Source organism: Cricetulus griseus, chromosome X (assembly GCF_003668045.3).
Source record: "Cricetulus griseus strain 17A/GY chromosome X, alternate assembly CriGri-PICRH-1.0, whole genome shotgun sequence".
Lineage (NCBI taxonomy): Eukaryota > Metazoa > Chordata > Mammalia > Rodentia > Cricetidae > Cricetulus > Cricetulus griseus.
Window position 1 is genome coordinate 68,231,969 of NC_048604.1, and position 25,998 is coordinate 68,257,966.

The following is a 25,998-nucleotide window of genomic DNA, read 5'->3' on the forward strand; positions in this document are numbered from 1 at the left end:
ATGACACTGGTTTCTTCACCAGTAAGTTAAACAAATCTTTGACATCTGATCACGATATATTTTTCAATGAGTTCCTGTTTTAACTCTCCAAAAATTACCTTTGATAAGGGTCATTTATTTTCTTTGCTAATCTTTAAAGCCTAACGCTGACCCTTGATCTCCACCTTGGCCCCCATGACTTACTGCAGGCTCCCTACAAGGAAGTAAAGGAAATGAGCCCTCCACCCTGCTTAACCAACAGGACAGCAGAGTATTTTGGTAGTTCCAAAGAGAAAGGAAATTTAAATTAGGGTTCTGTGACAGTGATGGGAAATGAAGTCATGTGAAATTCAGGCAGGAGCACGAAATGTGTGTGTTTGTTTCTGCTGGGAGCACATGAACACTTCGCCTGTGAATAAAGACCCGCTGCTAGTGTGGCTGTCTGCTAGGGAAACTCTAGAGAAAGGCTTCGCTTTAGATAAACTCCAAGACAGGCACACGACAATAAAACCCACTGGAAGAGATGGATGAATTCTCTTTGTTCCACCTCAAAATTTATGCTCACCCATATTTGAGGGGAGAAGATGGATTGTTTGAGGAATGAAGAGAAAGACATAGACTTGGCCTGGGGTCTAAAGGGGAGGCTGGATGCAGGAGGGAAGAGAGCAGGGGTGGGGGTGGAAGGAACTGAGAGAACCCCAGCTCCTCAAAGGGCCTTTTTGGTGGCCTCTAAGTGTAGTAGCATCCCTTCAACAAGAAAGCTCTCCTGGGTAGGTGAGATGGTTCAGTCAGTGAAGGCACTTGCAACCAACCTGCGTTTGATCCTCAGAGCCCACATAATGGAAGGAGAGAACTGACATCCACGATGTGCCCTCTGTCCTTTAAATGTGCATCACGGCACCCCCAACTCCCATCAAATAAAAAAAATGTAAAAATAATTAAGGAGAAAGAGAAAGCTCTCACAGAGTACTAATCACACATAAAATCAGATGTATTCTTGATCTCATATATTTTTCATGTTTCAAACCAAGAACATCTGCTTTTGGGGAAGGCTGAAAAATTATGAAACCTCTATTTCTCCCCTCACAGCTTAAAAGGAAGTAACTTGATTTTGATGACAATTTTCTCACTTTTGAGACAAGATATGGAAGAACAGATGAGTGCAATGGAAGAATTTCACAGGTGGTTAAGAATGTGTAGGAAAAAGAAACACAGAATAAAAAAGAATGTCACTGATAGAAATATGATCTGAATATATCTATTTCTGAACTGCGTATCAGGCAGGTTAAGAAAACAAAGGTAGAAAACTGCTTTCTTCTGACACTGTTATTTTCCTATCTTGCAGACTTGTGTCAAGATGAAATATACGTAATAAGCACTTTGCAAACTGCAGAGGACAGCATGTGTCTTTGAGGGGGCAGGCGGTGCTGGGGAGAGGGCACAGGCTGTGATAGCACACTGTGCTGGAGGCGTCCCAGCTTGGGGACCTGCAGTGAGGACTGAAACGAATCTCTGGGTCTCAGTTTCACCTGTGTAGACTGAGGCCAATAATCATGCTTTAAGGGAAGACCCAGATAATAAGGTCTCCAGGAGAGAAGCCAGAACAAAGTGTTAAGGCAGCCAGGCCTTTTGGTACACAGCACAGGGGGAGCACTTAGCATGTTGCTCTCAATAGTCCCTTTAAATATTTTTTGCCCCAATTATACCAGAAGCTCCTTGTGACTTTCTTGTCTCCATGTCCTCTAAGCACAGGGACTGGAATATCATACCCAAGGTTACTAGGCCCTGTCACCACGTGGTTTTGTTGTTGTTGCTGAGGAGGTGGTTTTAGCACTGGGTTGACCTCAGTGCCTCAGGCAACGCATGGTAGGCAAGTGCTCTACCATTGATCTCTGGCTATTTTTTACTTGTTATATTTGAGTCAGGATCTTACTATTTTTCCCAGGAAGGACTTGAACTCTTTCTGTGTCTCTGATTGGTTCTGTATTTGTGACCCCCATGACTCAACCTCTTCAGTAATTGGGATTATGGCCTGCACCACTAGGCTTAGCCAGTTACCAAATCTTGATGGCTGCATCTATACTCCAAACCACTGCTATTTTCTTCTGACTGCTTCCCCAGCACTGTAGCCCCAGGGGTCTAGGCCAGATCTCTGTGGTGGACACTGTGATACACTGTCATGACTGGGTCTTATTCCCTTGGCCAATGAGACTGCTGCGAGTTGATAGCCCTCCCTGAAACTGCAAAGTCCCCTCTTCAGACAGAGTTGTCTGGCCTAAGTCTATATTCCATCTGCTCCATCCATGGGGACAGCTTGCACCTAAGGAATGACTCACTCAAACTTGGAACACCTGTAACTTCCCAGCACCAGAGTCGCAAGTGGTTGGCAAAGGCAGTCATTAAATCACTATCCCAGGCCACTTCTTCCTCAAACCAATTCTGCTTTCCTTTAGACTTCAGATAGCAATTCCCAAAGACATCTCAATAATCTTCCTACACATAACCTGTAACAGCGCCTCAAAAGCAGTGCCTAGACTGGATTTGTGACCCGTGTGAGCATTGGCTCTGAATCTGGGAAGTCTCCATTCCAAATGATCTCAGGAGCCAGATAGTCCCCAGGGCCCAGTCACTGTCACAGGCTTCACTTGCAGTTACATTTTTATCCTCTCCCCCACCCTCCAAGTTTTCCTTAGGAAATGTTTTTGGAACCCAAAGGGCAGGAGACTTGGGTCTGCAAACAAATGAGTTCAGTGATGGGAGACAGGCTGCAGCAGAGGTGTGGCCCGACCTGGGAGCAGAACTCAGCCTGGGCATTTAGAAGGCTTCCTAGGGGAGGAGCCACATAAACCGCATCTTGAAGGATGAACTGAAGTTTGACAGAATGACTGGGAAGTGTGAGAGACATTTCAGACAGGGGACAGCATGCCAGGATGCACAAATGAGGCTAGGATTAGATGGAATAGGGGCAATAAAATCTATGACAATAGAGGAAAGTCATGTGGGGCCTTCTATAGCTTGGTACTCCAGAGATGTCTGTGGAATGAATAGCACATTCCACTCTGGGCCAAGCTGCAGCCATTTTGTTTCCATTCCCATAAGTTTTGGCATCAGTAGTTCTATTTACTCTTCACTTTTCTTTTCCTCTAAATGTTTATGTATTTTTGAAAACTTAAAAATGTTTATTTATTTATTTATTTATTTATTTATTTATTTATTTGAGACAGAATCTATGTAGCCCTGGCTGTCCTGGAACTTGTTCTGTAGACCAGGCTTACCTCAAACTCAAAGAGATATGCATGCCTCTGTCGCCCGAGTGCTAAGATTAAAGGCGAACACCACCACCTGAAAATTTTTAACTTTTTCATTTTCATGTGCTTATGCCCGTGTGTGTGTGTGTGTGTGTGTGTGTGTGTGTGTGTGTGTGTGTGTGCGCGCGCGCGCGCATGCGCGTGTGTGTACACATATATTTGTGTGTGCACATGGAGTCTTGCGGTCAATGTTGGGAATCATCTTTGATCAATTTTCCACCTTATTTGTTGAGGCTGGATCTCTCAACCAAACCCAGAGCTCACCAAAATAAATAGTCTTGCCAACTAGCTTGCTCTGGGGAAGCCTGTCTCTGCCTTCTGAGACTAGAATTATAGGTCACTACACTTCCAACATTTACATGGATCTGAGGGCCTGAACTCTAGCCCTCATGTTTGCATGCCAGTCACTTAGACACAGAGCAATCTCTACAGCCATATATATTACAGAGAGCTGCGGTATGGTAGCATACAGAATTCCAACACTCAGGAGGTAGAGGCAGGAGGATCAGGAATTCAAGGTCATCCTTGTTCACATACCAAGTTTGAAGCCAGCCTGGTGTACATAAAACTGGCCCAGAAATAAATAGGGTAAGCAGAGTGGCGTGGCTCATACCTTTAATCTCAGCACCCAGGACACAGAGGGGGAGCAGATCTTTGTGAATTTGAGGCCAACCTTATCTATATAGCAAGTTTCAGGACAGCCAGAGTTACATAATAAAACCTTGTCTCAAAAAAAAACCTAAATAAATAAGTAAATAAGCTATTTCTTTCTTGGAGCCCCTCCCCCACTTAAGGATTCATTCTGTTTTTCCTCAAATAAATCTACATTTCCCTGCTAAAAATTTACAAAATAATAATGATAAATTTATATTGAAAGAAATGTTAAATGGCAGCCTCTCAAAAAAACAAAAGCAACAACAAAGGGCTGGAGATAAATCTCAGTGATGGATCACGTGCACATGCTATGTCCTGGTTCGATTCCCAGCATTGCCCAAACAAACATAGAAGCAAGCAACACAAAAACAGAAAGCAAAGACCTATCGCTTGCCATAATTAGAAAGCAACTGTAAAAAGAAATGCAATAGACACAGAGCATGGTAATTAAAATTCTGAGTAGATGCTGTCGCCTGTCCCTGTAGTTGAGCCTGAGGCAGGTCTAGCTTTGTTAGAGCAGAAGATTAGCAAGCATTATAGAGGTTGAAGAATAGTACCACACTGAGACTTTCTCCTTAAGGTAATCAGAAAGTGGGAGACAGAATCATTTTCTCACCATGGAATTCAGTGTTCTTTATAGCAGCACTGTGTGCCATGAAATCGCCTTGGAAGCTCCCCACCACCACACACACATACACTGCCCACTGTGAAAAGCTGGTAAACAAGAAAAGGGCCTGCACATGTGGCTGTTATCATGGAGCTGTCACTTTGTGGATTGGCTCTGGAGTAATCATTTGGCTCAGCAAAGATTTCTAAACCTACAGCAGTGGTGACCTTCATCCCAACACCACTAAGAAGGCAGCAGGAGTAGGGCTGGCCAGGGGACAGGACCCTGGGCATCCTAGACTTAGAGAATCTCCTCCATCCCACATTGAAGATAGGGAAACTGGGACAAAATGGGGATAAAATGTGTCCCAGGCTACAGAAAGCCTTAGGTTAGCAGTGTGAAGGCAGACGTGGAAAAAATGGAGTAGAGCTTACTGCTTTACTAGTGGTTCAAGAAGCTATTAACATCAGCAAGGCAGATGAGAACAGTGGGAGAAAAGCCAGCCCCAAGGCCCGAGAGCAGGGAAGCTGCAGGCATGATGCCATACACCTGTAACCCCAGCACTCCAGAGGCTAATCCCTGAGTTTGGGCCAGTCTGGGTTACACAATGATGTTCTTTCCCAATAAAGCAAAGCAAATAAACAAAAATAACTATGAAACAACAAGCAAACCCAACTACCAGGCTTAACTCCTTGGCTTGGGGCAGAAACTGAGGTGGGCCTGTGCCAAGATGACTGGCAGAGTCTGCCAAGGGTTCCATCAGGGAGCAACCATAAGAAATGCTCCGAAGGGCAGGACCAATTCAATTCAGGATATTCTGGGTCTGGGTAAAGTAACTAGACTTTAGAGTTTAGCAGCCCTGGGTTTGACCCCAGGTGCCATTTTCTCGACAGATATGACTTTGGACAAGTCTCTTAATTCCTTTTAGTCCAAGCCTCCTCACAGAAGTATAATGTGGGTAATGCCAGTATCTAGCTTACAGGATCATTGTGATGGTCACATCAGGCAATATACACAATGCTTCTGGTACCAAGCCTGCCACGCCTTACTTAGCATCACTCTCCTCCCTGTCTTGTGGCACAATCAGACCCCTGACAACACATTTTCTTCTCTCCTGCCTCTGTTTCCCATACCTCCAGGCTGTTTGTTCTAACCTGCAATCACCAGCTGTCCCACTTATATTAGCTAGGGTGTCAATGAGAGCATCTGCAGATAAGAAAGCCAAGGGGCACACTTTAGAAAGTGGGACAGGGGTCTTCTTCACCTAAGGACAAAGGGAACGATGGATGCTTGAGGATGGAGGGATGGCCATCCCACTGGAAGGTGATGCTGCTATGGCCTTTCCAGCTTGCTGGCTAGGCTAGTAGAGAATAAAGACAAGCCTCGGGTCTCCTGTGGCGTTAGAAGGCAGAGCCTTCAGCAAGTCCGTCCATTAAAAGCTACAAGATGCAAGGTTAAATATAGCCCTTTCCAGTTGTCTAGGACATAGATTTATGAAATGTCAGAGTGGTATTAGAGTGAGAAATAATCTTATCTCCGTTCTGATTTTAGAGTAGAAAGGAGGCAGTGGAGAAGAAAAAGAAACGGGGACTTTCACTGGGGGGTGGGTGGGTGAGGGGAGGCGGCTGGAGGATTGGAGCAGCAGCGGGGACTGTTTTTAAAAGACACCCTTGGCTGCAGAGTGGGAAAAGTGATGGAGAGTGGAAGCAGGGAGCCCAGTGTGCGGGAGGGAAATGAGGGGGCTGCAACCAGAGGAGCAGCTGTGGAGGGAGGAGGAGGGAGGCAACCGTAGGGTGGGGCCGGGCCTACATCCCAGGTGATAGCTGCCCCTCCTTCTAGCTCCTTTCTGCAGAAGAGGAAGGCCATGCCTGCTTCCCATCAAGGGCTCCCACTCTAACTGGGGAGGAGGCAATCCCTCCAAGGGCGCTGGACTTCTGCTCCTCACGGCTGCCCAATGCATCTATGCACAGCCTGTTAGGAAACTCCACCTAGTTGCAAGGCCCCAATTGTGCCAGAGGAGACTTTACAAGAACCCATCTAGTCAGTCCTCCTGCCCCGTGACAACCCCTCAAAGACCTGAAGGCTAAACACCACTTTCCTCTGATTCCTCTCCATGCCAGGCTGCAATCCATGGTCCTCACATGATTTCTTTCTGATTGCATTTCTCTGCTTTTCTAATCACTTTAGCTCATAAATACTTTTTGAGCCTACTCCAGCTCCAAATGGCTGACTAGAGCCCCAGAGGCACCCCATGGACTCACTCACCTTCTGTCCTGCCGGCTGCCTCCACCAAAACAGCAGCTTCCCAGATGTTTCCAGACACAGAACTGCCATGTTACATCTCCCCTCCTGGCTGGCTCTCCTTGAAGAAGGCAGACAAAACTCCCAGTGTGACCCAGGACCCTGAACTTATCTTACTGCCAGGAGGTCTGACTTGAACTGATCACCAGGAAGCACTAGGAAGCACATGTGGAGATGACCAGTGATGAACACCCTTTACCTGCCTCTCCCAGCGACCATGCTTTGCAAAAGCAAAGCCAGCGTTTTAGTGGATGTCCTAGAGGGAGGGGTAAGCCCCCAAATTGAATGAAATTGAACTGAAAGACAAAGCCTCAGAATCTACATTAAGTTGACTTAAAGAAAATAAGAGCTATGCAAACACGCACACACATCCACACAATTCCTCAGCCACTTTTATAATCCCTTAAGATCCCATGATATTAGGGTTGGGATGTGATCACATCCACCCTCTCTACATCGAGAAGCAGCCCATTTCAGAGCTGCTGTGGAGCATCTCTTCTAAGACTCCCTCCTGCTTCTCTCTGCACACCTCTAGAACTAAAGACCTCCCGCCCTTCTGAGACAGTACAGGTTACCACCACACCAGAACTCCTCCATCAAGAGCCCACAATCCCTTCCCTTCTCCCCTCTCCAAGTTATCCATCCATCCCTCCCCTCCTTCCCTAACAACTCACCTCCCCGGCTCCAGAAGAGGGTGAGAGACTCGCCTCTCTCCATCCTAGTCCTGTGGATACCCAAGGTTCCACTGGCAGCCAATCCTCACACAACACAGAAGGGTGTGCCAGGCTCACTCTGGGAGCAGAGAGCCCAGGGGCTCCACGCTGTTCCAAACCTGCCCCTAGCTTCCTTGGTAGAGAACCCAGAGTCACGTCCCTAGCCAGTTCCCAACACTCCGGCTGGGTCAGTTTGGCCCCATCAATCACATTGCCCAGTGAAGTTCCTGGGCAGTCCAGTCCAGGTAAAGCAATTCTGGATTCAAAACGGGAGTTTCGCCTTTCTTTTTTCTCACCCCTGGCTTTCCACCCACAAGCTCAATAGTCCTGTACACTCCAGTCACAGCTGATGGACAGTGAGGGGAGCTGTGTGTGAGTTAGGCGTATCTTTCTCTAGGTAAGGATCTCAGCTCTCAGCCAAAGGCTGAGTCCCAGCCTCGTGGAGGGCTGACCTCCTCCTGCTCAGCGGCTGTCCTGCTGAGAGGGGAAATGAACAGGAACTGGCTGTCTGAGTCAGCGGCCCTGGTCTATTGTCACTGTGCAGGCCCCTTCCTTCCCTGAGGAGAGACGTGCACAGAGATAGCCCCTGTTTTTTGCAAGTCTCTCAAGCACACACACTTTCCCTCTTGGCCTGGAACAAGTCTGTAAACTGTAGCTGGGTGTAACTCAATTCAGTTTCTCCAGCTCTCAGCGAGGATCTATTTATTCCACAGCATGCGGACTCTACATGGTAGAGCATCTTCACCATGACAGAACAACTAGATGATAGGTCCCATGAAACAGGGAGAAAGTGGAGTTCAGCGAGAGACAGGGACTCTCCTAAGGTACATGGGTCAGAGGACAATGAGTCCAGCCCCACTCTCTGTGGCACCATGAGAAGACTGCTAACCTTCCTCACTGCTTCTCTTAACCTCCATCAGACATCGGCTCAGATTCTAGCAAAGCCTGTTTCCCAGGGCACAAAGCATGGAGTCACTGGCTTTAAAGTACTGAAAACACAACTTGTATAAATTTATTTCTGTGTGTGTAGAAGGACAAGGACACAGAAGCAAGCCGTGTGGGCCAGAAGCCAATTACAAATGGACTCATTTGTTACCCAGCACTAAATGGCTCTGCTGGTGAAATGAGTATATAGGCCGGGGCAGAGCCTGTGTCCCAGTAACCATTTTCTAATCATAGAGATGCATGGCTGGTCCTTGCCCACAGTGTGGAAGGAGACCCAGCATGAGCTGGGCTCTCATCTGTTTCTGAGAGGGACACAGAGATGGGAATGCAGTTTGAGGGTTCTGGTGGTTGGGTGGGAATCACCTATATTAAGATTTCCAACTGCTCAGGAGCTTGTTGGGCTCCCACCTTGAGGACCAATGTCTATAGCATGGTAGAAAAACCATTGGAGAAAGACTAAGCTGGGGCCCAAACAGTGATGGGATGAACTCCACCAAGGTGGCTTCATAGAGGCCACATTGTAGCAGGTTAGAGAAGGACAGGGAAGAGGACTGGGGATACCACTTAGGATATCTGGTTGTTAAAGCTAGAAAGGAAGAAGCTACAGCCATAGGTGGAGAGACAGGCAAAGCTGCAGATGGTGTCAGATGTGTGTCGGGATGGAATGAGGTGTTACTGTGCAGCCTGCTGGTCTACACTTTTCCATGCTCCTCACAGGCTGTCCTTTATATGAGACCAATAAGACCAAGCCTTTGGAGGGGTAGAACCCAGATGTAGTTAGTTTGAAAATTTCCCAGGTTGAGGACCATCACACACTATTCCTCTCCAGACAGTGTCTTATTATATAGTAGCCCAAGCTTACTTGGAGCTCATGATCCCCCTTCTAAGTATTGGGGTGACAAGCTGTGTCCCCATGCCCAGCTAGGGGAATTCTTGGGAGATACTGGGAATTCATTGTGAAAGTGCAGCTACTGCAGAGGGGCAAAGGTAGGGTGAACATCTAACCTCCATCATGTGGGCAGATTTGTATAGGAGATAAAATGACAGTCTTTGGAAGTCCTGCCACCCAGGCTCAAATCTCAGCCTCTTCCTTTACTGCTTGCGTGCTCTTAGACAAGTTACCTCTCTAGGCCTCCACAGATTTAGTTACATAACGCACAGTTTCAAATCTATATATTACCTTTGAGAGGTAATAAAAACACATATACTATGTGGGAGTTGTGTCAACTGAGCTAATATCTGCAAAATACTGCCTGGCTCAATGGAAACTCTGCCAGTGCTGGCCTATGTTTCCTGGGGTTCCTCCTAAGGCCTTATCTCATCTATACTCTAAGCCTCTCCCCAAGGTTCAAGAGGCTTCCCTTTTAAAATGTTGGCCTTACTCTTGGCTCAGGGCTCTCAGTGGCTATGACCTCTGACCTGCCTTGTACAAGCCTCAGTTTGTCATCTTCTTCCCCAGCTATAGCTAGTTCTCACTCCAGGTCCTCCTGAGCTGTGGCTGGCTGCTGTTGGAGTTGCCATCCCATGTAGCCAGAGAGACACTGTTGAACACTTGAAGACTCTAAAGGTTAAAGTCCCAGTCAATATTAGCATTTTGCCCCCACCCCACCGCTGCTTAGATTTTGGATGCTGTCAGGGTAAATGTCCCTGGGTAGGAAAATGGTGTGTGGAAGTTTCTGTAACATGTTGCTTCGAGTTTGGAATCCCTAATAATGGTAGGGATGGAGCACCACCTTCATGCCCAGATCCATCAGTGTGACTGGGTTCTGTGGATTACAACTATCACTTGGTTGGCACCAGAACTTTGGTGACTTTGCTCCTTGCCCTGGGCATAGCCCCTGTTAACTTTAGTGACTTTTCTCCTTGCCTTGGGCACAGCTCCTGTTCCCCAGGTCAGGCCCTGAGGTTCCCAGAGAAGAGATGAGAACTAGTAACAAAGCCAAAGCCTAGAGTCTGGTAGGGGAGCAGGCGGAAGCAACAGTAGCATGTGGGGAAATGCCTAGGAAGTCAGAAATCTCCAAGCCAGAGCTCAGAAGCAGGAATGGGGTCTCCAAAGCTCAAGTGTCTTCACTTGTCTTCAGCAAGAATGACGGCAGTTCATGTGTCTTCCTTGCTCACTCGCAGGAGAGCCAAAGCATTGCAAAGGAGCTGGATGCTAGATAGCAGACATGGCTCACCTCCTGTGTGGCCAAGGCAACAGCATATCTTTTCTGAGACAAGCTTTAATGGCTGGAAATAGCACTGTTCACCCCTGTCCTAACCCCATAAGGAACTCCCAGAAGTAGCCCTGTGTCCCTTTCCTCACTATCAGGAACAGGACTCTATGGAAGTGACAGTGAGCAAGGTACGCCTAGAACCCCACATTCCTCCATCTGTGTTTGTGAAGAATTGGGCAGGAGACTAACTTCTGAAATCAGAAATTTGCAGTTGGGAGAAATGAAGGTCACACCTAAAGCACATTTACTCCATAGGGATACAGATGGCACTTAGAAAGCTGTACCAGCCCAAATCATTCAGAGATATTGCCCAAGGGTAACAAAGAACTGACCTGTCAGCATGTAAGATCTCCTACCAGGGATTTCTTTGTCATCTCGAGTATCATTTTTTTTTCAGTGCCAGACCCCTGTCTAGTTTCTCCCATGCGGACTATGGTTACATGCCATGGCCATGTGGTCCAAAGTGTCTGCACTGTGGTCCTGAGAAAATCCCAGAGGTCAAAAGGACAACTCCAGGGCATCCCAGGTGGCAGCAGTAAAGGAGCAGCTGAACTGTTGCCCATATTAATCTGTAGCTGAGTGACCTTGGCAATGTCACCTCAGTTCTGGGAGTCTTTAAAATGAAAGGTTTATGGAAGATGAGTAGTTTCGAAGCACACATCTCGTTTTTATTAAAATATCTGAATCTCCCAGATCTTCAATAAACACAATAAAATGAAATAAAATGCCTGGGTTCCAACATGGTAAGTGACAAAACGTCTTATGTTTTCCATGGAAGACACTTCAATGTTGACATGTAAAAAATGTGATAATCATGGAGCTGGGGCCCAGTGATGACTGGTTTGCTCAGCATGCACAGGCCCTAGGTTCCATCCCCAGCACCAAACACATTTTTTAAAAGATAAGCATTTGCACAGCACTGTCTATTACAGCACTGTTCACAATAGCTGAGTTATGGAACAAACCTAGGTGTCGAAACACAGGAGGGAAGGAAAATGTGGTATATAGATACAATGGAGTTTTTTCAGTGATAAAGAACAAAGTTATGTCATTTGTTGGAAAAATGGACGCAACTGGAGATAAGCACATTAAGCACATTAAGCCAGTCTCAAAAAGATAAATATTCACTTTTCTCTCATTTGTGGTTCCTACATTTTTTACAGTCACATGAAATCATGCACATCTATATTGAATGGAAGCAGAAGTGAAACTGTCTAGGGAATGAGGGGATAAACTGGAAGGGAGAAGGGGCTAGACAAGGAAGGGTGTGTGTCGTGGTGTGTTCAACATATAACATACACCTGCATGAAAATGTAAAATAAACAGATAACAGCCTCCAAAGCCACAGAGAAATCCTGCCTTGAACCCCCCCCCAAAAAAACAGATAAGATGAACATGGGCATATACACACACTCTGCCCCGCTAAGACTCCCCTATTGAGCTCAGGTAACTCCTGGAGACCCTCCCTATCCTGGGAGTCTTAAGCAATAAGCAGCTCACATACCCTACTTACCACTCAGTAGGTGCTTCTCACGCAGTACTTTGTCTCATCCTTACTACTATCCTATGAAGGAGGCACTGACCAAGGAAGGAGTCTGTGGACACTCTGACAACTTAGGTCACTCACCTAAAGACACAACCCAGAACTAGTCAAGTCTGTCTGAGGATGTAATCAACTTCGGAAGTAATCATCATGTCCTTTACCAATTAGTCAAACTTCTCTCCATAGAATCTAAGCATTTCAGGAAAGGAAAAAAGAACCACACAACATATTCCTGATTATTCCTCCTCCAAGACTAAAACTAGAAAACTTCACTTGTCTCATCAAACTTCGGTCGTACCCAGTGTGCAGAGAAGACAAGGCACCCACCATCTGAAGCCACTAGCAGCACGGGCCCAGAATGGCTTTGGGGGTTGCTAGAAGGGGCACAGTGGGAAGCAGCACCTGTATTAGTCTGTTTTCTGTAGCTATCATGAAGTACCAAAAGACAGATACTGCTAAAATAAGACTTTCATTTTGGAAGCTGAAAATCCAAGATTAGATGATCTCATCTGTTTGACCTTGGGGAAGGGCCTCTTTAGTGATGTCACAGCATGGCAAAAGGCATCGTGTGTGAGAAGGTTAGAGCACTTGTTGACACAGGAAATCTGAGGTCATAGCGCTTGTGGGATCTAACTGGGGTCTCGAGAGAACTACTGTAGTCTCTTGTAAGGGCACATTCCCAGGACGGAAGACCAGGCTTCCAACGCATGACTCTTCAGGTGACACATTGAAGCCACAGCCAAACCATAGCAGTATATAACACCTTTGCTTATATATATATATATATATATATATATATATATATATATATATATCACAGCCAAACCATAGCAGTATATAACACCTTTGCATATATATATATATATATATATATATATATATATATTAAGGCTTTACACAGTGACCCTTCAATACACTTCTTCATGTTGTGGTGATCCCCAACCATAAAATTATTTTTGTTGTAACTTCATAACTGCAATTTTGCTACCATTATGAATTTTAATGCAAATAAGGTGATCCTATAAATGGGTCGAACCCCCTTGGAGTCAAACAACCCATAAGTTGAGAACTGCTGCTTTATATTATTCAGCATTTTATCCTCCATGAGGTTCTTTAAAACATCTTGGATCATTTCTTCCTGACCATATCCCTGTAAGGCGGTTGTGTTATTATCCTTTTTTTCCTCTTTTAATTATTGGTTTTTCTTATTATAATTTATTTTTATATGTATTGGTGCTTTGACTGCATGTCTGTCTGTGTGAAGGTGTTAGATCTTGGAGTTATAGACAGTTGTGAGCTGCCATGTGAGTGCTGGGATTTGAACCTTGGTCCTCTGGAAGAACAGTCAGTGCTCTTTAACTGCTGAGCCATCTCTCCAGCCCTAATTATTGTTTTTTCAAGACAGGGTTTCTCTGGGTAAACTTGGTTGTCCTAGATCTCATTCTGTAGATCAGGCTGGCCTCAAATTCAAAGATTAGTCTGCTTTTGCCTCTTGAATGCTGGGATTAAAGGCTTAAAGGCATGTGTCACCACTGTGCAGCTCAGTTGTGTTATTCCTATCCTCACATTATCAATAAAGAAATTTAGAGTATGAGGGATAAAATAAACAATTTCTTCCAAAGATGCAACATAAGGGTCTGAGTTTCCATTCAAACATGGGCAACCCTCGCTAATTCTACCACAGTCCCTATTCCCTCCCTTCCCTAAAAAGGCACCTAATTTTGAATGATGACTTTTAGATGCTTATGCTAACTCAGAAAAATATGATTTGGTCTCTCAGTGTGAGAATGACTTGCCAGTATAATTGCTCTGTGTGTTAATAGTTTATATTACACTTTGCACAAACCATGTAACACTATTATTAATGGAAATCCAAGCAAAAGATTCACCTACCCTGTACCTCACAATCCATCAAGTTTTCATTTCTCCACCATCCTGTTCCTACTCTTGTAGGACTACAGATGGTTTTGTATTGTTTATTTTTCTTTTGGCTTTTCGAGACAGGGTTTCTCTTTGTAGCCTTGGCTGTCCTGGAACTCACTCTGTAGACCAGGCTGGCCTTGAACTCATGGAGATCCTCTGCCTCCCAAGTGCTGGGATTAAAGGCGTGCACCGCCACCACCCGGCTTGTATTGTATGTTTTTATGTTCTATATTTTTTTTTTACTTTTTTATTCTTGAGATTACAATTATAACATTTCTCCCTTGCCTTTCCCCCCTATGTTTTTTTTCTTATAAGTATTGGCCATGTTGCTTGATAGTTTTCTTAATCAGTTCTCACACAGCTCCACCATATTTCAGTGAATCTGGATACTCTAAATTTATTTGAAAATTTTCCCTCTAATTTGACATTATGATGGTCACTATGTGTTTGTTTGTTTGTTTTACATCTTCTTTCATTTCCTTCCAGTTTTGACCCAGGAAATTTGACTATGACATGTCCCCAGTAGGCTTATGTGTTTTGTTCTGCTCATAGCTGCTAGTGCTATTTAGTGAGGCGGAAAGAATTTTAGGATGTGTGGTGACTGGGAAGATGGTTCTACCTGGTCCCCACCTAGTCCCTCCCTCATGCTCTGGGTTCTGCCCCGCCCCTCAGGTGGAGAACCTGCTCTCCATGTTTCCATCATCACATTCTGTAGTGACAACCATGCACTGAGCCCTCTGAAGCTATGAACTAAAAGAAGTCTTTCCTCTTTTAAGTTGTTCTTTTGGGTATTTTGGTCACAGATATGCAAAAGTAACTAATACAATGAGGACCATGATGGACATTGACCTCTAGGGCCCACACCTTTGCTATAAGGATATCTGTCAGTTATAGGAGACAAGGAGTGCTGGGAAATACTTTTGTTCACTGGCCTAGAATATTAACCCATTCCATACGTTCCAATGGGATCATTAAGTCTGATTAGGAAATATGTCTTTAGGAATAAGGCCCCAGAGGATGAAGTGTAATTAATTTGACTTCCTCCTAAGTCTTTGCCATTTAGCTTCCATCATAATGATAGCAAGGATGCTGTAAATTCAATAAAATTGTGAAGATGAAAGAGTCAGGTCAACTATAAAAATGCCTTGAAATGCAAACAAATGACTCCCTAATTTTGTTGCAGTACAGAGAAGAGAACAGGGTCACCTTGCTCACAGCACACACCTCTGGGGAGGGAACTCTGGAAGCCAGCATGATACCAGGTGTCTTGGGACCTGAAGCCTCTCTCAATACCTGGTTTAAGCTTAAGTCCAAGAGTCTCACATTTTTGATAGTTCAGGCATCCCCTGCTCTAGCTTCTGGACCCAACAAAGAGCCTTATGAGTTCAATTATTCCAACAATACAAACGTGCTATCAAACAGACATATGGTGGGACTTCTACCAAGCTGGGCATTGCAGTCTTTGTTGCTATAGAGATTTGCTCATCCTACCAGAACGGAGCCATGGTCTCCTCTTTCCACAGCACCCAGTCTCCAGGGTTACTAACTCCTGTCATAGCTACAAAGATGCTGGGAAGCACATGACATGCCATAATAGGTCCAGCTTGAAAGGCAAACAGACTTGAGCTCAAGTTTTTCTTCTACATCTTTGTATCAGACCATGTTACAAGACCTTGTTATCGGACCATGGGTCTCTGATTCTCATTTTCTCATCTGTAAAATGGCATCAATAATTCATACCCGGTACTGTTCACAGGGTTAAGTAGTGAATGTAAAGTGTTGTCGTATGTGTGATGAATACAAGGTCCCTCTCCCTTCTCTGCAAGGTACTGGTTCAAATGGATGGCTTCAATATGGAAAACTATGCATATGTTAGGTAGTAACAGTGCCACAAACACACATTAACTACTGCCCCACATACAGAATAACAGGGTGGTAGAGCCACATTAGCACAAGGAGTGACAGGCTTGAAAGCTGGTGAGAAATCATTTCCAGATTGTAAAGCTGGCAGACAAGCTTTGTCTCCTCAAAGCAGCCTACTATGTTCTAAGGTCCTGCTGGGCTTCCACATGCTGCTACTGTCTCTCCCCATGCCGTCTCTCTTACTAGGCAGCTGATTTTTTTTCCCATCCAGTTGTACCAACTGCTGAGCTTAGTGGCTACTCATGGTGTTGTCTCAAACACGCAGGGCCCATTTCTGCTTCCAGCTTGGGGGCAACAGCCCACAGGGCTCCCCCTTCTACGATCATCACTTTTCCCCATTTGAAAAGCAACTTCAACTTTCAAAAAGCTTTCCAACCTAGCTCATATACTACATTCTCACTTCCTGCAAGGGCTTCTAAGAGTCCCCTCCAAGGATCCCTGACTGTTTACCAAAAGATGCAAGAAACAAAGGCAAGTGACTTGCTTAAGATCATCCTGCAGTTTCATAGGCAAGAAAGCCAGGAGCTTAGTCATGGGCTCACTCTCATCTTTCATTTAAGCATGCAATGCCAACTACAGCACTAGGAGTGCAACTCAATGGTAGAGCTGCTTGCCTACCTAGTATGCAAAAAAGCCCTGTGTTCAACACCCAGTACGCATTAAGTAAATGAATGAATGGTAAATACAAAGTCAAGGGTAGTGGTGTACCTATAATCTCAGCACTGGGGCAGCTAGAGCAGGAAGAGCAAGAGTTCATGACCAGTTTTGGCTGCAAAATGAGTTTGAAGTCAGCATGAACTACAAAATAAGACTACATTTCAAAAATAAATAAGTACACAAATAACAGTTTCCACATTGGTATAATTATGAAAGTGTGTCAAATGTGTATAAAGAAAAGAATGATGAAAGAAGACTAGAGGAGGAAGATTTCAGAGAAGAGATGGAGGTTTTGAAGGATGAATAGGAAGTTGCCAGAAGAGAGTGGATGGAAAAAAATATGCTCCAAGCAGAGGGAAACACATTCGGCAAATCACAGAAATGATGAATGGGTGATTTTGGAAAAGAAGAAGCCATTCAATATGATTGTGTCATCAAGTTTAAGGTGAGAAGTAACAGCAGGTGAGGTTGGTGAAACAGGCAGGGTCCAATCATGGAAATCACTAAAATGTGCTAAGGAACATACACTTTACCCCAGAAACTATTTGCCTCCTGAAGTTCAAACATTATTTTTCCAGTTTCTCAACTTTTGCCTTTTCCATGCAGCAAGAATACTATTAAATCATTTTATCCAAAGAGACTCACTTTAAAAGCACTTAACCTTACCCTAATAAAAAACTACAAGAAACCTGAGTTTGATATACTATATAGACTTTTCTAATATGCATTAAAATACATACAGAACCGAAAGGTAAGAAGTTTTCTCTCCATCATCCATGATAATCCTCAGGGCCACTTGGGATCTACCTCCACAACAGGCAGACAACCTTGATACCCCCACTCTGAAGTTAGCAAGGTTTGGACTTACAGCAAGAAAGTACTATGGTGGTTGTTAGGTTAGCTAGGAAAAAGGTCAGAGGCAAAGGCCAGGAATCAGCTCTAGAACAGGCAAGAGTGGACATTGACAGTGGACAAGAGGAGGAGGGGCTATGTGTCAGAGGAAATCTTAGCAACAAATAATTGTTGGGTAGAGGTTTGGGTGGATGCACAAAGAAAAATGTGTGAGATCAAGGACAGAGTAGAATGAAGGATAACTCCTAGGTTCTTAGTTGGGTTTCCTAGAAGGATGCTGATGCCATTAAAAGTAAAGTGGGATAAAGGGAAGCAAGAAGGGAAAGGATAGAGCAAGCTGTGTGTAGCTGAGTGTGGGGTACTCATGGGGCATCAGGTTGGAGCTGGAGCAGTGGGTTATTTTAACTTAGCAGCAGACAGAGGTGCAGAGGTCAAGCCCATAGAGGTGATTTCCTCAGGGTAGCCTGGACTGCTAAGGGAGAGGTGCAGAGTGAGAGGAGAAGCAGGCCTAAGACAGAACTCTGAGGACAGGACATTTTCATTTAATGATGGGAGAAGCAAGGAAGGCTTTCTCCCTCCACAAAATCTTGCCTGGTCACTGCAGGGCTTCCCATAGGCAGTGTCTCAGCTTTTCCCTGAGAGCATGGTTGATTGCTTGTCCCTTCTCCCTCTTTGAGGAGCCTATGAGGCTGTATACTGCAAGGGATGAGGAACTGAACACTAACACTTTAGGTCGGCCCAGTGGGAGTGAGTTTTTCCTGGAGGCTTCTGGGGCTGCCTAGAGATAGTGAGTATGGTGCTGTGTCAGGAGGTGGAGGGTATTAGGGAGGGAGGAGTAGTCATGAGGCCACCTCCTCATGCTGCCTCCAGGATGACCCTGGCTTGGGACAGGCACTGAAAACATAAAACAACTGCAAAGAAATGAAACAACAGCCAGTAACTGCCCACATTTTGAACATTAGCAAGTGGAAAGCTATCCTCCAGTTCCTGGACAAAGCTGTGCAAAGCATCCCTGTGTAATGCCAGCAGGTCCTGAGCCTCCAGCTCCATGACAGAGAAGAGAGATGCTACGAGATGGTGGCTGGGCCATTTGCCTGCTAATAGTAGCCTTAAAAGGCTGTGTTCTCAGAAAATTACAAAGAAAGTCCAATATGCAGAATCTTGTCCTTGACTTAGTCCACCAAAGGAGCCAATTCAGCCTACCTAGAAGTCCAAAGCAATACTCTTCCTAGCAGGTTCCAGGAGTGGGGCTCATCAGCCTCTTGACCTTCTTGTAGCTTCTTCCCCCACAAATACCCTGTGAGCTGCCACTATGACTAGCCTTGGACAACTACCGTTAGATGCACAGACAGCAGAGCCCCAGAAACAGACAGAGGCACCCTCTGTGTCTGAACATGACATGCTTTCAGAATGGCACTGACCCATCTACTACTTTCTACAGTAAACTTGAGTTACACTTGGCAGAAACTTCCCTTTTCTTCCCATTGACCTGGATAGCGGATGAAAGCTTCCCAAATGGGCACAGAGGGAACTCTGGGCTCCTCCGGGACTCTGTGTGAGGGGGAGGAAAAAAATGAGGTGCTGCCAAGAGAGGAGGGTTGGGGGTGCAACTCAGTGGTAGTGTACTTTCCTGAAATGTCTGAGGCCCAGGTTCCAAAAAGGGGGAAGGGGTAAAAGTTAAGTTGGTAGGGGTATGAATAGAACAAGGGTGATTTTCCTAGCATAGTGCTCTTTCAGTGCCTTACAAAGGCAAGCTAGCAAAGTTGTCTTCAGACCCTAGTCTCCACACTGAGAGGTTTAGGAAGAAGTTGTTGGGGGAAACCATGCCAGCACCCTTGAGTCCATCTCTGGAGGGACACAGAGGGCAAAGAAGAGCACATTGAAAGTAGAAGGACAACAGATTTCAGGCTGTCCAATGCTCCCTCCCCTCTGTCCATGCAGGGAGAGGAGCTCAGTAAGGGCTGGGGCCGGGAGGTGGGGGGCAGGGCATTACACAGCAAGAAAAAGCTTCATCTGGCTCACTCGGAGCAGCCTAGCAGCCGAGGTAGAGCCCGGGAGAGGTGTAGGTGTTCACGTGTGGGGCGGGGCTGGGGGCTGGGAGAGCCAGAGGTTTGAATAACAAAGGAGACTCCTGAAGGGTAAGCCGTGCATGGCTCAAGGGAGAAAGCACTGTGCTAGCAATAAACTTCAGTCGCTGGCGCTCCGGCCACCCTCCAGAGGCTGCATGGAGTTGCTGGCTAAGGAGCCAGCTCCTGCCTGCTCAGGGAGCTCAGACTTATGCAATACAGCCTGGTACTAGAGCAGAGGAGCTGGGAGTTCACCCGTATCTCCCTCAGGCTTTCTCCCCGCCCCCCTGCCAGCCCCTGCAAGTCACGCCAAGGGTCAGGGGCCCTGTGAGCCAGGGAGGCCCGAGCTAGTGAAGCCCGGGGAAAAGGAGGGAAGGAAAGAGAGTACCTGTTGCTGAATGCATCCTGCTGCTTTGGCTCTTACTCCTCGGTTGCTTGTGGTGAGAGTTGCCCATCATTCTGTTCTGGACTGGCAGCCACCGCGGCCGCCGCGCCACCGCCTCCTCCTCCTCCTCCTCCTCCTCCTCCTCCTCCTCCTCCTCCTCCTCCTCCTCCTCCTCGACCTGTGCTCCTCCCCAGGTGCTTACATCACCTCAGCTTTGCTTCTTACACACATGGCTCTTCTAGATCCCACTTGTGTCCTTGGCACAGTATTGTCCAGATCTGAACCTCTCACTTGGACTAGAGCCTGCTAGGGCTCTCTCTCTCTCTCTCTCTCTCTCTCTCTCTCTCTCTCTTCTCTCTCTCTCTCTCTCTCTCTCTCTCTCCTCTCTTTCTCCTCCCTCGCTCCCTTCCTCCCTCTCTATCCCCTCCCCCTTGCTCAGCGCTCCTGTCAGGTCTAGCAGCCCAGGTTCCAAAAAAGAACCCTAGCAAACCCTGAGAGCAAGCCCCACCTCATCTGAATCTGCACATGGGGCCAGCCCCCGCAACCCCCGGGACCCGACTCGTTTGCCCTTACTGTCCCTGGCTGCCTCTGCTCTCAGAGCTGTCATTCCTGCTGCCGCTTGCTCTCTGGATCTGCAGAAGCTTGCAGGAGCGAGGGGCCAATAACAGAGCCTCATCCATGAGTGTGACAAGGACCAGTGAAGGAATGTGCTACCCAGGAATTCTAAGTGACACAGCTCCCTGTTCCACTGGGGTACGGATCCAGTTCTGTGACAGCTGCCAGTGGGTTCTGGGCTCCAGTCCTAAGAGAAACCTGAAGAAATTTGGGCAGAGCACGAGGCTTCCAGGCTGCAGGCTTGGCGCTAGCACATCCAGATGCTTCTGGAATGCCCAATGCGGCCACCAGGCGTACCTGCTTCCTTGTCAGACACACCTGAAGCCTCACTCCACTCTCCCCGCCCTTGCCTGCTTCGCCTTCCCATGGGAGGGCAGAGCCAGCAGCCCAGAGATTCACAGACTGGAACTGGGACCCTCGGTAGCCAATGAGAAGGCTCTTTTCATGTCCCACAGAAAATCCATGCGCGCGCCGCATGCGCGCGCTCTCACACACATATGCAGCAGCCTGTCGCGAGTGCTGCAGCCCAGTGGGATAAGTGACAAGGGGAAGGTGGTGCTGGCTCAGCAGCCTGTTCCAGCCCCACAGCCTGGCAAGTAAGCTAGGGCCATCGGTCCTGGAATCAAGTCTGCTGGAGCCAGACAGCCATGAGTCACTTAGGCGAGTAATAAGACTGTTCAGTGCTGATGTCATCAGACACAGGGACAGGGGGCCTGTCTGTCATAATCACAGCCACAGAGCATTGTGGGTGTGGGTCAGAGCTTTCTGATTTGGGGACAAGAGGTCTAAAAGGAGATCCATTCACACATCCATCCCCACCCCACCCCCTTCATCCAGCTGTCATTTAGGCATTCTGTCAACATTTCCCAGGGATCTGCTCTGCCCAAGCCAAGCCCTGTGCTAGCGGTAGGAGCAAGTAGCATAAGTCACCTAGGAGGGGCGACTGACACATCAAAAGGCTGTGACAATACAGAGAAGAGTTAACAGAGTTGAAGGCTAAACAGAGAAAAATGCTTTCATCTAGAAGGTCTGGGGTGTACTTCCCAGAGGAGCTGACATGTGGACTAGGTCTTGCAAGATGAAAAGGTGGCTAGACACAAAGAAGGAAAAGTCATACTGGTAACTTCAGGGACTGAAAGCTCCAGGGACCCAGCTGTCAAGGGTCTCTTCAATCCTCAACAAATCCACAAACATCCCTCAGACTATTGACCTACTGAGGGAGAAGTTGCAAGCCCCACCAAAACAAACAAACAAACAAACAAACAAACAAAAAAACCCTGCAACATGGTGAAACCCCTACTTGGGCTTTGCAGCTCATTGTGGAATGTAACAAGAAGTCTCCAATGGAACCAACATGAGACCAAAATAAGGGTTTGGGAAATAGCCCCAGAGCAAATGGGAAGTACCCAGAGTGAAGCATCTTGGAAAAATAGATTTATGAATGTGATTTTTGCAAATCATGGAGATTAATGAACCTGATAAAAATCTTGAAGGTGATAAGTGAATAACTGAAGTTTGGGGAACATTTGGTTCTTGCTCTTTTATGTGTTTATGCTAGGTCCTAAGTATGAGTCTTGGGAGGTTCAAAATTGTAAAAATGAACTAAAATAAAGCTCAGAGAAACCTATAAAGGTAACAGTGAGCTGGGTGGTGGCAGCGGCGCACACCTTTAATCCCAGGACTCAGGAGGCAGAGCAGGAGGATCTCTGTGAGTTCGAGGCTAGCCTGGTCTCCAGAGTGAGTTCCAGGACCTCCAAAGCTACACAGAGAAACCCTGTCTCAAAAAACCAAAGAAGAAGAGGAGGAGGAGGAGAAAGAGGAAGAGGAGGAGGAGAAGGAGGAGAAGGAAGAAAAAGAAGGAAGAAGAAAGAGGAGGAGGAGAAGAAGAAGGAGAAGGAGGAGGAGGAGGAGAAGAAAGGTAAAGGTGGTATTGTGAGTTGATTGCAGTACATGGAACATTCTAAAAGTTGAAACAGAATAAAATTCAATTGAGTTGTACACACGGGACTTCAGATTATATCCTCAATGAAGTGAGGGTGCATGAACAAGAAAAGGTGGGCTTTGTAAGAGTTCAGAGAGAAGATGGGCAAGAGGGGATGAGGAATGAAGGAAAGGATGGATGGTCACATACTGGATACACTTGTGCACTCATTGCCCTGGTCAAGAAGTTGAATGTGGGGCTGGAAAGATGGCTCGGTGGTTAAGAGCACTGGCTGCTATTGCATAGCACCCAGATTCAATACCCTGCATCCACATGGTGGCTCACAACCATCTGTAACTCCAATTCCAGGGGATTTGATGGCCTCTTCCAACCTCCTTGAGTGTTAAACACACATACAGTGCAATACGTACATTCAGGCAAAACCCACATGAAATAAAATGAACAAATGTAGTAAAATTTTTAATTTGAGTGTGACTTGGGACTATAGAAGCCCCTCAAAGCATTTTTTCAGTGCTGGGGATGGAACCAGGGCCTGGCAAGCAAGGTAAGTGTCCTACCACATAGCTATATTCTCAGCTCTTCCAAGCACAGCTCAAATTCATCATTACAGATCTTCCTCACAACAGCCCTGTTGGACTTGAACTCACTCTGCAGATATCCGAATAGAGACTAAGAGAAGGGAGACAGCTTTCCCAAGATCTCTATATAACCATCCTTCTGGAAAGAGGACATTCAAAAGGGACACATGTGCCCATCCCCTTGGCTATGAGATTATTAAAACAATAACCCAAATTGTAAGTTCATCAAGAATTCCATGCTATAGAGGAGAAGGATGAAGTCCTGGTGTCAGCTAAAAGGAGAAGCTTGCCTCCCAGGCACAAAATTTCACACAATTCTCACAACTAATCAGACTACCTTGGGGACAGAGACTGGACCATTTATGGGTCAGCAATGGGTGGGAGTTCACCAAGAGCAGGACTGTTAAGTTATTGCATTGGTTAGTTTGACCCCTGGAAAGAGAAACCTCAGTTGAGGAAGTGCCTTCATCAAATTTGCCTGTAGGTAAGTCTGCGGGGCCATTTTCTTGATTAATGATTGACATGGGAGAGTCCTGTCAACCGGGGACAGTGTCATTCCTGGGTGGGTGGTCCTGAGTTGTATAAGAAAGCAGGCTGAGCTGGGTGGTGATGGTGTATGACTTTAATTCCAGAAAAGGCAGGCAGATCTCAGTTGGAGGTCAACCTGGTCTAAAGAGCAAGTTCCAGGAGAGCCAGAGCTGTTACACAGAAAAACTCTATCTTTAAAAAAAAAAAGCAGCCTGAGCAAGCAATGGGCAACAAGGCAGTAAGCAGCACCCTTCCATTGTCCCTGCCTCTGTTCCTATTTCAGCTCCTGCCCTGACATCCTAGTGATGGACTGTGACCTTGGATGTGTAAGCCAAATAAAGCCTTTCCTCCTCCAGGTTGGGTTTGTTTAGTGTTTTATCACAGCAACAGAAACCTACTTAGGACAGTTATGCATATCTCTTGCTCTCTATTTAAGCCCAAAACCCTGAAATTGGGACCCTGAAGATGGACTTGAGGACAGATGACCCCTTTATTCATCCATTCCTCTTCCCAATGAGGCCATACTGAAATCCTTTCCCTGTTTTCAACATTAATTCTCTCTCTCTGTCTCTCTGTCTCTCTGTCTCTCTGTCTCTCTGTCTCTCTGTCTCTCTCTCTCTCTCTCTCTCTCTCTCTCTCTCTCTCTCTCTTTACTCTCTCTCTCTTCTCTCCTTTCACTCTCTTCTCTCTTTTCCCCATTCCTCCTCTCTGAGACTGAGTCTCACCATGTAGCCCTGACTAACCTGGGATTCACTTTATGGACCAAGCTGGCCTAGGATTCACAGAGATCCTCCTGCTTCTGCTTCCTGGGTGCTGGAATTAAAGTTGGGTATTGCCATACTGGGTCCTATTACATGTCTATTTAATTGGCGTATTGAAAACCAGTAGCTGAGCCTAGCTTTGACTCTAAAATCTCTAGCAACACCTAATAGTTTATTCTTCCTTTGGGTTTTTACGTTTACCCTATTTGTTACCAGTTTAGAAAACAAACAGCAGCTTTTTTCTTCTGCTGTTCCTCTGAAAAGGCAGACAGCTCCCTGTCTCTATTTTTCTCTGTCTCTCTCTCAATCTCTCTCAATCTCTCTCTTTCTCCCTTCTCCTTCCCCTACTCTCTTCCCTTCCTCCAATAAACTTCCCACAAAAAGAAAACAACAAAAAGATTTGCAGGTGTAGCCCTCTCCTTTCTCTTTGCATTCCTCACCGTGAGTATTAAGAATATTCATTTCTTGCAGAGTGCCTCCTCCCTGTGTCCACACACTCCCCTGCTTTCTACTGCATCCCTGGCCCTCTTCACTCAATCCCAGCCTTGAGTCTTCTCATCTGTGTATTGGGAAGGAAATAAAAATACCTAACTTGTAAACTACAGTAGTCTCCTCTTCTCTAGCCTTGCTTCTGAAGTTTCCATTGTTCGTGGTTAATCAAAGTCCAAAAACATTGAAATGGAAAATTCCAGAAATAAACAATTAGTTTTAAATTGTGCCTTGTTCTGAGGAGCTTAATGAAATCTCACCTCTTAGCACTCTGAGCCACTGGTGACTTAAATCAGTCTTTTGTCCCTACACTGTCTTCTGTCTGCTCCTAAATCACTTCGTAGCCATTTCAGTCCAAGCAAGCCTTATTTTACTTAACAATGGCCCCAAATCCCAAGAAGAGTGATGGTCACTTAGATCTGCCCCCTCTCCACTCCTTGGCTCCTTCCTCTGTCCTTGTGATCTCCATCAAAAGAATTTGGATGAGATGCACACAATGTAATATAGAAGACAGATAGTGTCTATTACAGAGTAGAGAAAGGACAGTGACCAAGGGGATTTTTGTAGGAAACACTCTAAAGTAGGAAGAGTGACAACAGTAAGAGAGACTGTTCTGCTGAATTACATTTTAGGCAGACTCTATATTATTTCTAAAGCTGTCTCTGGAATAGCTTTCCTAAGGGGTGCTATCCTGTCTAAGTGATTGACAGGCTCGTTTGGACTCTTCCAAGAGGGGGCAATGGTACACCTCTGCTCTTTATCAGAATGCCTCCTACACAAAATAATTTTATAAGGTTTAGGGATCCTGGAAGCAGGTTGAGATAATTTCAATTAATGATCTTCTGGGCAGTTCAGGATGTCCCCCCTCCTTCCAGGCCAGAGACAAGAATCAGGCCCTATTCACATGATCAGGCTGCAGTTGGAATACTTGGTTTTACAAGCTGTTGGTATTAGAGAGCCGTCCAGCCCTAATCCCTCTAAGCCTGCTAATATCTAACTAGCTACCTAACAAT

At 46.0% G+C, this 25,998-nt stretch overlaps 1 protein-coding gene across 6 annotated transcripts in view; it reads right to left on the bottom strand.

Moving 5' to 3' along the window:
• Positions 1–25,998, bottom strand: part of Nhsl2 (NHS like 2) — a 271,866-nt gene that overhangs the window by 73,629 nt on the left and 172,239 nt on the right. The window lies entirely within an intron of this gene.